Source organism: Suncus etruscus, chromosome 1 (assembly GCF_024139225.1).
Source record: "Suncus etruscus isolate mSunEtr1 chromosome 1, mSunEtr1.pri.cur, whole genome shotgun sequence".
Classification (NCBI taxonomy): domain Eukaryota; kingdom Metazoa; phylum Chordata; class Mammalia; order Eulipotyphla; family Soricidae; genus Suncus; species Suncus etruscus.
The window spans coordinates 109,321,633-109,334,220 of NC_064848.1; the positions used below are offsets into that span (position 1 = coordinate 109,321,633).

Sequence of the window (12,588 nt, forward strand, 5' to 3'; positions counted from 1 at the left end):
TATTCATGATATTTTATTATAAATAATAAAATGCTTACAGAGTTAACCAGTGAGTGACTTTGTAGGTAAAAAACAATTAAAAGAAAGATCTGGATTTTTTTTTTTGTCAAAAGCCCCATCAAGTCCCCCCCCCCTTTTTCTTTTTTTACCTAGAAGTTGGTTTAAAATGGTCCCCTAAGCCAGGAGCGATATAACACATAACCAGAAGTAACTCCTGAGCGTCAATGGGTGTGACCCCCCAAAAAAGACAGAAAAGAAAAAGAAAAGAAGTATAATATCAGCACCATAAGATCAGAATACAAATCAAGAGGCAGGTGCATAGCACAAAGGGGAGGGTATTTGCTTGTACACTATCGATCCCCTACATCCTATATGGTACCCTGAGCCCACAAGATTGATTTCTGAGTGCAGAGTCAGTAGTAACCCCAGAGCACTCCTGGGTATGATCTCCCCCGCAAAAAAAACAGATTACATATCATAATATACATCTTTATTGCACAAGAATATTGAAGGATATGGGTAAACAAAAATAAGTTTGAAAAACTATACTAGCCCAGAATTTATTTAGGTATTATTTAAGATAAACACAAAAATATATTGATGAATTATTAATTACTTGCTCACCCAAGTTCAGTTGTTTTTCAGTTTTCTATTTGAGGGTCAGTTAACATAAGCACAGAGTGGTGAGTTCAGTTAGAAAAATAACTACACTGACAACTATCATGACAATGGTAGTGAGTGAGAGAAATCTAATATCTGTCTCAAATACAGGTAAGGGGAGGAGGGAGATGGAGGGTATTGATGGTGGAAAGTTTGCACTGGTGAAGGGGGAAGTCTTTTATATAACTAAAAACAAACTACAAACATGTTTTTAAACATGGTGATTAAATAAAAATAATTTAAAAAATAAAATACAATAAATTTAAAATAAAAATAGGATATGTACAGAGGGTGGCTTGGTAGTGGTGATTTTCTTCTATTGGCCTTCTTACTTTTGTCATACTAGAAAAACAAAGACAAAAAATACAATAATATTTAATAATTTCAGAAGAAAAAAAAGCAAAAATTTATAAAACAACAACAACTTTAGCTTAGATTTGAACCTGGCATATTTTCCATACTGTCATAGCAAAGTGTTTACTATGTGTTTACACAGTGTTGCTAGATTTTATTTTATCAGCATATGATACCTGAACTTCCTAAATTTTTAAGTAACTATTTTCTACATGTAATAAACACACATTCAATATATTAAAGTACAGCAGATAATAACATCCATCATCAGGAAAAAGGAATATATTCCCATAAACTCTGTGACTCTAGACAAGCATATCTTATTGAGTGAATTTCGACTTTCTGAAAATATGATGAATAATAGTTCGTAAGGTGTTATCTTGTGCATCCTATTACTTTTAAGAATATCTGGTCATATGTTTAACAGTTAATTTTCAAACTTAATAAAATCTTTATTAATTAAATCTATAGGCTGAAGTTGTCTTAGTGTCAAAGTCATTAACAAAAGGTTTCTGAAAGTTTTGGCAACCACTTTGACTGAACTTAGGACAACACCCTCTGACCAGACTCTTGTGACAGTCTTGTTATAAAATATCTGTTATTCCCTCCCTCTTCTCTCACTTGCTATCTTTATTTCAATTTTTCTTTTTTCTTTTTCTATCAACACCTCTCTTCCCATCTCTAAGGTTCTATGTCTTCCATTTCATTCAAAATCTCTGACACTATTTTGGGAGGCATCCAAAGTATTACTAAGTAGCTAAATAAAAAAAACATTTTCAAAAAAGAATAGTTAGAAATTTCAAGGCAAGCAAAATTTCTCAGATCTATTTATCATTAAATTCAAAAACAGAAATTACCAGTCTTTGTCTCTTGCAGAGTACTTTGTATTCTAAAACATCACATGTTGATTTGTAGTGGAAAGCTCCAGACTAATTTGAGTAAAATTTCAGAAAAATTCCATTATAGAAATACATATAATACAACTGAAATTACTCTCTGTAACAGTGACCCATAAATTAGTGTAGCAAAGATGAAGAGACAGCCTTCATTCAGACCTCTGACAACACAATTGCTGTCTGCATCAGGGATCTGAGGTATGCATTCTGTCATGTCACTATCAGAGAGATGCCAACAATCTGATATATTTTCTGATCTTTTGACTGCACTATTAGGCAGGTGTAAGAAAATTCAGTGAGTGGTCAAGATAGAAAGCTATGAAAAGAACAAACCAAAATTAGGTTACAAGATGAACCAGCAAATGAGCACTATAAAAAAAAGATCACAGGAAACACTTAAGACAGGAGCCAATGTCTAATAATTACTTCAATACAAAAATAATAGCTTTGAAGTATTAGCTTTAATATTTTCAAATACCCTCTGACCCAATTGTAGAAAAGACTCTGGAAAGAAATATTGTCCACTGAAGCACAACCAAAATTCAATTACATAACAGATAAAATTTCTTCAGCTCACAGTCATTTTGTCTGAGACTATACAAATTAATATTATGAAAGAGGGTGGCAATGACACAAAATAGAAGGGGATATGGATATTGGCAGACCTGATACTACTTGGAAGGACCAAAACTAGAAAAAGCATTGTTTTCTAGGCAAACATTTTGGTATGCAATTCTGGCTTAACTCATAATTTTGGGACAAAACAAAACAAACAAAAACAAAACAAAAATGCAAAAAAATGGTTCTCAGGTTTAAGGTTACCACCTAAATTAAGTTACCACCTCTCTATTAGGGAAAGGTCCAGTGACAGAGCCATGATCAAATGCAAGAAACATAATATAGACTTTTGGCATGAATAGGGGATTGGGCACAAAACTGTCTGATCACAGTGCTGATAGTGTAAGCAGTAATGGGAGGAAATAGACCAGTATAAGAACTCTAAATTACTTTGATAAACAAATATTTGAGAAACAAATCTTGCAGTAAAATAATATAAGGTATTAAAGATAAATCACAGTCATTATCCAAATAGAAGAGAATGTAGAAACACACCTTATGAAAAATGAAAAATATTTACAAAAATATCATTTTTCTATGGGAACATAAATGTAAGAACACCAGGAATTCAAAAATGTGGCAAGAAAAAAAGGAATAATAAAAAATACGTTCAAAGAAATGATAGCAAAGAACTCCCCAAATCCAAGAAATAAATTTATAATAGTAATTGAGAATTAGACAATATCCAGCTTTCTAAATAAAATGTGCTACACCAAGAAACAATATCGTTAACTTATTGTTAGTTGATTGTAAAAATTAACATTAATTTTTAAAGTAGAACTTAAAATACTAATGTATCTATCAAACTTTCATAAGATTTCTCTGCAAAAAATTTAGGAGCTAAGAATATAATAATATATTTAAACTACTAAAAAGTAAACTGCCAGCTCAGATAATCTTGGATGTTCTCAGGAGAATTCATAATGTTTTCTAGGATAGATCACATGTTTCAACACAAATGAACTTAGTGAATATGTCAATATTAAAACCAGAACAAGCACATTTTTGATAGCAATAAGATGAGACTAGAAGTGAACCAAATAAAATGGAAGAAAACTGAAACATGTGAGGATAAAATATTTCTGAATGTTAGATCAATGTAGAAATCAACAGAAGAAAATAATGCTTCGGCAGCACATATACTAAAATTGGAACGATACAGAGAAGATTAGCATGGCCCCTGCACAAGGATGACACGCAAATTCATGAAGTGTTCCATATTTAAAAATAAAAAGAAAGAAATAATAGAAATAAAAGTATAAACTATTAAATCCTATGATAGGTAGCAAAATTAGTAGTAGCTAAATGAAAGTTTATTGCTTTATAATGTCTAGAGCATTAAAAGTACATAATATATAATAAAATGTTAGATAAACTCAAATTTTGAGGCCAAAACATTTATTATCAGATATAACACCAAATCCACTTTTGTTTGATAAATTCATATAACAACATCAAAAAGTATTAAATAAAGAATTGCAACATGAAGAAATATTTACTCAAATCTAGAATTCAAGAATGTGGCAGGAAAAATATATTAAAAATATTAGTAGAAGCCAAAGAGATAGCACAGTGGATTTGCCTTACATGCAGCAGACCCAGGACGGATCTGGGTTTGATTACCAAAATCCCATATGATTTCCTGAGCCTGCCAGCAGTGATTTCTGAGCTCAGAGCCAGGAGTGACCTCTGAGCACTGCCGGGTGTGGCCCCAAAACAAACAAAGAAAGATATATTAGTAGATCAAGCTTAATAAATTAGGCTACTAGTACATACATATTCCCTAGTCAAAATAATTCCTAAGTAATAAGTAAATCTGCTAGGAAGGAAAGTAAACTTACAGGCAGGGTGATCCAGTGACTATAAGTAATCTAAATATAGTTTACTTCTATTTTTTTAAATTTATCATTCATAAGGCTATCTTCATTATATAGGTAAATGAATCTCTTTTAAAGGTGACATACTTTGTAGTTAATAGATTGGATGCTACAATACAGACATATAAATGACATAGAATAATTTTCACATCTATAAAGAGTATGATAAACTTGATGCTTGAAAAAAAAATGAGAGAGAAGAGGAAAAGAGAGAGTATGGTATAATTCAAAACCCAAAATAGCTAATTAAAAACAAACATATAATATATGCCCCAGCCATTCTTTACACCATACAAAAATTGATTATAAGGTGCTTTTATAAATTATATGGCATTATTAATATTTGATACACAGTAATTGCACTGCTGAAATAGCTCAATGTGGTTTTTCTGTTAAAAAAGTAAAAGATATGCTTATTTGTCCTACCTTTTAAAATAGGTGAAATAGTTTTATTCTAATATTGCTTTTACTTAGAAAATATGCCTCATTAATTTTATTCTCTTTGAAGTATAATATTTTCAGGATAAAATTATATACCAAAGAGCAACATGCCAAAAAAATCCCCAAAATTTATCTGAAACATTAAATATCTTCCAGACAAAAGCAATATAGCTTTGGAAGTCCTGAGAAATATCTTTTTAGAACATGAAAATGGCTGAAAGGTAAAAATAAAATTGACCTATTGTAATCTTACTAATATTGTGCTCAAGAACAGGAATAAGTTTCAGCAGTGTTCCCCCTTCTCTCAAATTTATACTGAAAATCGTTTATATGTATAAAAGTTATGTACTATTTTCACAAGAATAAAATGTAAATGAGTTTTTCTGTATTTTTATCAGATGAATAAAGTTTGCCAAGCATCTAAAAGCTATTTTTATAATAAAAGTTAGATATTTAGGGACCGGAGATATAGCACAGCGTTAGGGCATTTGCCTTGAATGCATCCAATAAGAGGGATGGTGGTTTGAATCACGGATCCCATATGGTCCTCTGAGCCTGCAAGCACCCAGAAGTAACCCTGAACATTGCCGGTGTGACCACAAAACAAAACAAAAGAAAACAAAACAAAACAAAGTGAAACAAAAAATTGATATTTATACTAGTCAAAAGTCTAATTTGTTAAAAACATTAATGGAATTAAGTATATGTGGAAGATCTTTGTAGGTAAAGCTGCATTACTATGTGTTGTTTTTTTTTTTTACCTATGCAATACAAGCTATGTTATTGCACAGTATGTAGTGGGATTAAACTTATAAAACAATGACAAAATTTTAGTAAAGATTTCATTTACTATTATAGCTAAAATTTATGGCTTAATGATTAGTCCAATAGCCCTTCTCAAAGTGATATAATGTTTAAATATTGTATAAAAGGTTCTTAGAATACTGAAGAAATAATAAAAACTTAAGAAATTACTGTATTAATATTTTCCTATGCACCTTATAGTTTCTTATGTTCTCCTTTATAGCTTCGCTTTAGGAATGTAGGAATAGCAATAATAAAGAACACTAACACATAAAACTTTTTTCATTTTAGAAAATGCCACATTTTAGAATCCAGAAATATCACACAAAGCCAATTGAATTTTTAGTTTTCAGTCTTAAGACTAGCAAAAGTTTCTTTTAATAAATCAGGCTTAATCCCCAGTGCTGATACTCAAACACAATTAATTAAAAGATAACACATAAGTATAATTATAAAACAATACCAATAGATCTAAAATATTGAACATGTAACCATGACAATGATAACATAAGTGAGAGTGATTTAGAGTTTTTGAATAAAATTGCAGTTGTTATTAGTTTAAAATAAAATATTATGTTCTTGATAGTAGAGGGAAAATTTGTTTTTCACTATTGAGTAAGATGTTGGATTTAAGTTTGTTGTATGTGACCTTTGTAGGTTCAGGATGTGACTTCATGGTAGATCATTTGACGATAAGAGAAATACTTGGTAAAAAAAATCTCTAGAGTGTATGCATGCAGAATGTTATGTTATTAGCTTTGTTATGTTGAGATGCATTCCTTATAATTTCATTAATGTTTAGAGATTTTATCATTAAAGGATGCTAAATTTTCCCTATTTTGAATATACCTCTTGAATGATCATGTAAATTGGAGGGGGGCATGGAAGGTTGAGATACATCCATTGTGTTCAGGGTTTACTTCTCTCTCTGTGTACACAAATCATTCCTAGTGATTCCTAGCTCATAAAATTGTACTCAATGCCAGGAATAAATTCAACGTCAGTCAAGAGCTAGCAAGTACCCACATCATAGTACTATCTATCCAGTCCCATATAATCTTGTTTTGTTTTGTTTTGGCTCACTCAGGATGTTCTCAGGACTTACTTCTAGCTATGTAAGCAGGAATCAGAACCGTCGGCTGAATAGGGTGGCAGACACTTAGTCTGAGCTAGACGAGAAAGACCTCATCCTCCATCCCTCCATCAGCCAGCCCAATCAAGAGCTGACTTGCAACACTGGAAATGCTCAGGGGATCATATGTGGCCATGGGGATCAAAGACTTTTGAATTATAGATCTCAAACAACTGGGCAGTACTCTGAGCCCACCAGTAGTAATTTTTGAGTACAGAGCCAAGAGGATCTCTGAACAAAAAACAACAACAAAAAAAAAAAGAATAAAACTAGGCCACTATTGAATACTGTACAGAGAAAGACATTTAAAACAATGAATCACTTCTTGACATGAATCTTATAAATATCATTTTGGGGGACATAGGACATATGCTGTGCCAATCACTCTGACCCCCACTTAGAAATATCATTGAGGATTTGACATTGCAAGAAAAATAAAAGCAAAATTAAATAACAATTGGGAAAAATTAAACTAAAAATGTCTGACTATTAAAAAAATTGCATTAAAGCATGAGACATCTGTATCTGGAGAGATAGGACAGCAGTTAGGACACTTGCCTTGCATAAGGACAGCCCATATTAGATACCTGGAATCCATATCTTCCCTGTACTCCACTAAGTGTTATGCCTGATACCTGAAGCAGAGCCAAAGTAAGTCATGGGCTCAGTATGCTTCGGTGTTATCCCCCCAAAAAACAAACAAACAAACAAACAAAAAGAGAACAAAATATAAAACATCTTATTTAGTGGGATATTTGTACATCAAATTTTAGAAATATTTTATTTTTGGTAATAATTCTGAAATAACCATTAGTAGCTCTTTTATTCTGCTTTTACGTGGCTTAATCAGTCTTATATTTTATTTAACTGTTTTTGAGGCTTTGGGCCACACAGGGTAGCGCTCAGGGGTTACTCTTGACTCTGAGCTCAGAAACCGCTTCTGTCAGGCACTGGGGACCATATATGATGCAGGGGATCAAATCTGGATAGGTCAGCTGCATGCAAATGCAAATGCCCTACCACTGTGCTATCACTCTGGTCTTTCATATTTTATTTTGAACCAACCTCAAGTATTCAATTTTCCTTGTTTTATACTTCTTTCGGGGTTATTTTTTTTTGTGTGGGGGGGGACACCCGGTGGCACTCAGGGATTACTCCTGGCTCTTGCCTCAGAAAATCTCTTCTGACTCAGGGGACCATATCGGATGCCAGGGATTGAATCCACAACTGCCCTGGGTCATCCACTTTCAAGGCAAATGCCCTACCACTGTGCTACCACTCCGACCCTTGTTTTATACTTCTATCCTTATATCATATGTTCCTTAGAAGCATATTAGCTATGAATTATTTTACTGTATAATATGGTTCTAGTAATTAAAATTATTTTCTCTGAAAGTTGTATTAAATGGTAATATTGAAAATTTTAATTATTTATTAAAATTTAAAAATAAATAACATTTCACTGCTCTGGAATATTTCTTAGAGTATACTTAGTTTTTTTAATATGAAGTATAATTGTCTTTCTTGTTAAAGCAGTAGTGTAACTTCTATTTCCTGCCTCTGGATATTTCTATTTTATTTGATAACTGAACCAAATCATCCTGTCGTGGGATTTATGATCTCTTGGGTGAAAGTAATAGAAAAAGTAATAGTGTTCATTTGGGTAGTACCTTAATTAGGCTACTCACAAAATGTTTTATAGAATTTAACTTTTCTTTACCCCTGGTTTATCCTAATGTTGTAATCTATTTGGCTCATTTTAGAAAATAGAATTTTTGTAAGAAAAAAATAAGTAACAAATACGTTAATTTTTATACAAATTCATGGTAAACACATTAACTGGTTAACCTGGTTAATAAACATTGATTGCTATATAGATTCGGCTTTCTTTGAAAACATTTAATTTGGTCTTCTCAAAATCATTTGTTATTTTTCTCTAATAACACAAAAATTCTACACAGGGGGTGAAGAGACAGCTTGAATTAACTCCAATAAATCAATTGAAAATAATAATTCAGTAAAATTCCAAGAATTGATTCATTGTAAGGATTCTGAATTCCATTCTCTTCATAATTATATTGAAAGATTTAAAATTCCAAAATGCACTGTACTTCAAAGCTATTGTGGGTGGTTTTATTTTTAGTATAGTGGGTATTTTATTGCATAAATTCTCTTTTTTCATCTTTTATATATAGAAACTGACCAGATTAAACCAAACTTGAATCAAAGTTTTCTGGTTAAATATCGCATTTTTTTTTCATTTTATTTTAAAAACCATTCCTTTAGTCTGCTTTTAAGTATTTGATTTAAGCTGAAATATTTTATATTTTTGGTGAGGACTTAATATGATATGAATATTTTTCCATACTGCATTTCTTTCATCAACTTTTATTTATTTATTTTGGTTTTGGTTTTTGGGACACACCCAGTGATGCTCAGAGATAATGCCTGGCTACGCGCTCAAAAATTGCTCCGTTTGGTTGTCTTTATTGCTGTGCTGCTTTTCGGGTTTTTAGTTTGATTTTTTTTGTATTATTGTTGTTTTTCTTCATTTTTCTCTTTCTTCTCTTAAACTGATATTTATATCTTCTAGAAGGACTCCCCATTTTTTGCTTGTTTGATCCCCCCATTTTTTCTTTTTTTCTTCTTTCCTTCAAACAAAACCACATAATTTGAATCATCTTGTTCTGCCTCACAAACTGAGGGAGAAATAATGGAGGGTACCAAGACCAAACAATCATATGAACATTGAGTAGAAATAAAAAATGAGCAGACTTAGGTAGCAAATTCAAAGCCAATGACAACAGGATCGATAACCAATCTACAATATGCTAGACACAGAGAGGACCACTTATACTAGCAGCCAGTGGGGCAAAGGAGGAGGATATAGGATGCATGCTGGCAAGAGGGGTAGAGGGAGGACAACATTGGTGGTGGGAATGCCCCTGATTCAATATCACTATATACCTAAAATTTTACTGTGAATTATTTGTAATCCACTTTTGTCAAAATAAAAATTATTTAAAAAAAAAGAAACTGCTTCTGGCTTGGGGGTCTATATGGAACGCAGAGGTATTGAACCTTCCAAAGTTAGCCGAGTGCAAGACAAACGCCTTATCTCTGTACCAATGCTCCAACCCTGCTCTCATTAAATTTTAATGAGCTTATGGAAATTGGCTTTAAGAACTTAATTTCAAATATTATTACCTTCAGTCTTTTTCCTTGTCCTTCAATTTTTCAAGCTTTTACCTTTTCTTTAGGTAAACATAATATCTTGGAATTGTCTCTGGTTATGAGGCTTAATGAATCTTCGTATGCTCACAATTTGATGTGGGAATCTTTCTAGTATTTACATGACCTGTCATACAACTTCTATGTTTTTGCATGATTTCTGTCCTGAAGGAACCACTTAGAATTTTTATAATTTATAGATATACCTGAATTCATCAATAACTATTTTTAAAAGGAAAAGTTTAATTATTTAAATCTATATAAAATAATTTCTTATAATTAAAAATCTGCACACCAAGCATTATTGATTATTTTAATTTAAAAAGTAATCTTATCTGCAAATAGATTGCTGTTTCTAATATTTCTAAAACTGAGTGGAGGAAAAGAAACACAAAAATTAAAGAATGGGGCCAGGGGCCATGTGGTCTCAGGTGCACTAATGGAGAAAAAACAAGGACAGAATCAAATGAATCAAACTCTAACAATCTAAACTTTAAATGGGTATATTATGCTGGCAGGATGGGGGAGGTTAAAGGTGGTGGTTTGGTTATACTCTGAAAACATGGTGGAGTGAGGTCAACCTTGGGGTGGGATTGGCCCTGATTCATTGTTTTTTTTTTTAATTTTTTTTATTTAAACAACTTTATTACATACATGATTGTGTTTGGGTTTCAGTCAAGTAAAGAACACCACTTATCACAGTGCAACATTCCCATCACCAATGTCCCAAATCTCCCTCCTTCCCACCCAACCCCTACCTGTACTCTAGACAGGCTTTCTATTTCCTTCGTACATTCTCATTATTAGGATAGTTCAAAACGTAGTTATTTCTCTAACTAAACTCATCCCTGTTTGTGGTGAGCTTCATGAGGTGAGCTGTAACTTCCAGTTCTTTTCTCTTTTGTGTCTGAAAGTTATTATTGCAAGAATGTCTTTCATTTTTCTTAAAACCCATAGATGAGTGAGATCATTCTGCGTCTTTCTCTCTCTCTCTCTCTATGACTTATTTCACTCAGCATAATATATTCCATGTACATCCATGTATAGGAAAATTTCATGACTTCATCTCTCCTGACAGCTGCATAATATTTCATTGTGTATATGTACCACAGTTTCTTTAGCCATTCATCTGTTGAAGGGTATCTTGGCTGTTTCCAGCATCTTGCTATGGTAAATAGTGCTGCAATGAATATAGGTGTAAGGAAGGGATTTTTGTGTTGTATTTTTATGTTCCTAGGGTATATTCCTAGGAGTGGTATAGTTGGGTCGTATGGGAGCTCGATTTCCAGTTTTTGGAGGAATCTCCATATCGCTTTCCATAAAGGTTGAACTAGATGGCATTCCCACCAGCAGTGGATAAGAGTTCTTTTCTCTCTATATCCCCATCAACACTGCATCTTCTCATTTTTTGTGATGTGTGCCAATCTCTGGGGGATGAGGTGGTACCTCATAGTTGTTTGGATTTGCATCTCCCTGATGATTAGTGATGTGGAGCATTTTTTCATGTGTCTTTTGGCCATTTGTATTTCTTCTTTGTCAGAGTGTCTGTCCATTTCTTCTCCCCATTTTTTGATGGTATTAGTTTTCTTGTAAATTTCTGTCATTGCCTTGTATATTTTGGAGATTAGCCCCTTGTCTGATGGGTATTGGGTGAATAGTTTCTCCCACTCAGTGGGGGGCTCTGATTCATTGTATATCTGAAAACCAACTCTGAAGGGCATTGTAAATCACAATGATTTCAATAAAATAAAATTAAATTAAAAAATAAAGATAAACTTATAGGTAAAACCTAAGTAGTAGACTAAATCTTTTATTTTTTTCCTTTGGATTTTGGCACAAGTCAGGGCTTAAATCTCACTCTCTGCTCAACGTTTACTTCTGCCAGGTCTCATAAAAGCACGTGGAGTGCAGAGAATCAAACCCCAGGTTGGAAGCATGCAAGGTAAGCACTCTACCCACTGTACCATCATTTAGACCCAGATAATCTATTCTTAGTGTCTAAATGTTCTCCTTTTAAATGTTAGAGCTTGACTGTAGAAAGTAATGCAACATTAATCTACATTTTTAAATGCAATTCTGTGAAAAAGAATCCATATAAGCATACATTACTCCTTATAATAAACATAGCATAACATTTTAAAAACTTTTCTATGAGAAAATTTATTTTTATTATGCCTAATAGTTAAAAGTAGTAATTGCACTAAGTTTTTCTAAATACATAAATGAATACATTAATAAACTTATTAGACAATTGTGCATTCAATCATAAAATATACAAATTCTAAATTATTTAATGCTCCATAATTAAATTCAGAGCTGTAACCATGCCCACAAACAAAGTCGCTATGTTCACACAGAACCAGCTTCATGGACTCACTCTTTTCTGGGAAGAGATGTAAACTAAGCTTGAAAAATGATGGGTACACTGGCTATACAGCAGAAAAGTGAGGCTTGGCAGATAAATACATGCTCCTAATATTAGCAATGTCAAGAATAGTGCTTTGAATTTCTGGACAACTTCATTGTTTGATGTTTTTATTCCTATAGGAACAAACCAATTTAACATAATGGACAG

General features: G+C 32.5%; 1 non-coding gene across 1 annotated transcript; it reads left to right on the plus strand.

Moving 5' to 3' along the window:
* Positions 1–3,650: 3,650 nt before the first annotated feature.
* Positions 3,651–3,753, plus strand: LOC125997208 (U6 spliceosomal RNA). The gene has a single exon (XR_007491643.1). It is a non-coding gene; the product is annotated as a U6 spliceosomal RNA (small nuclear RNA).
* Positions 3,754–12,588: the final 8,835 nt, after the last annotated feature.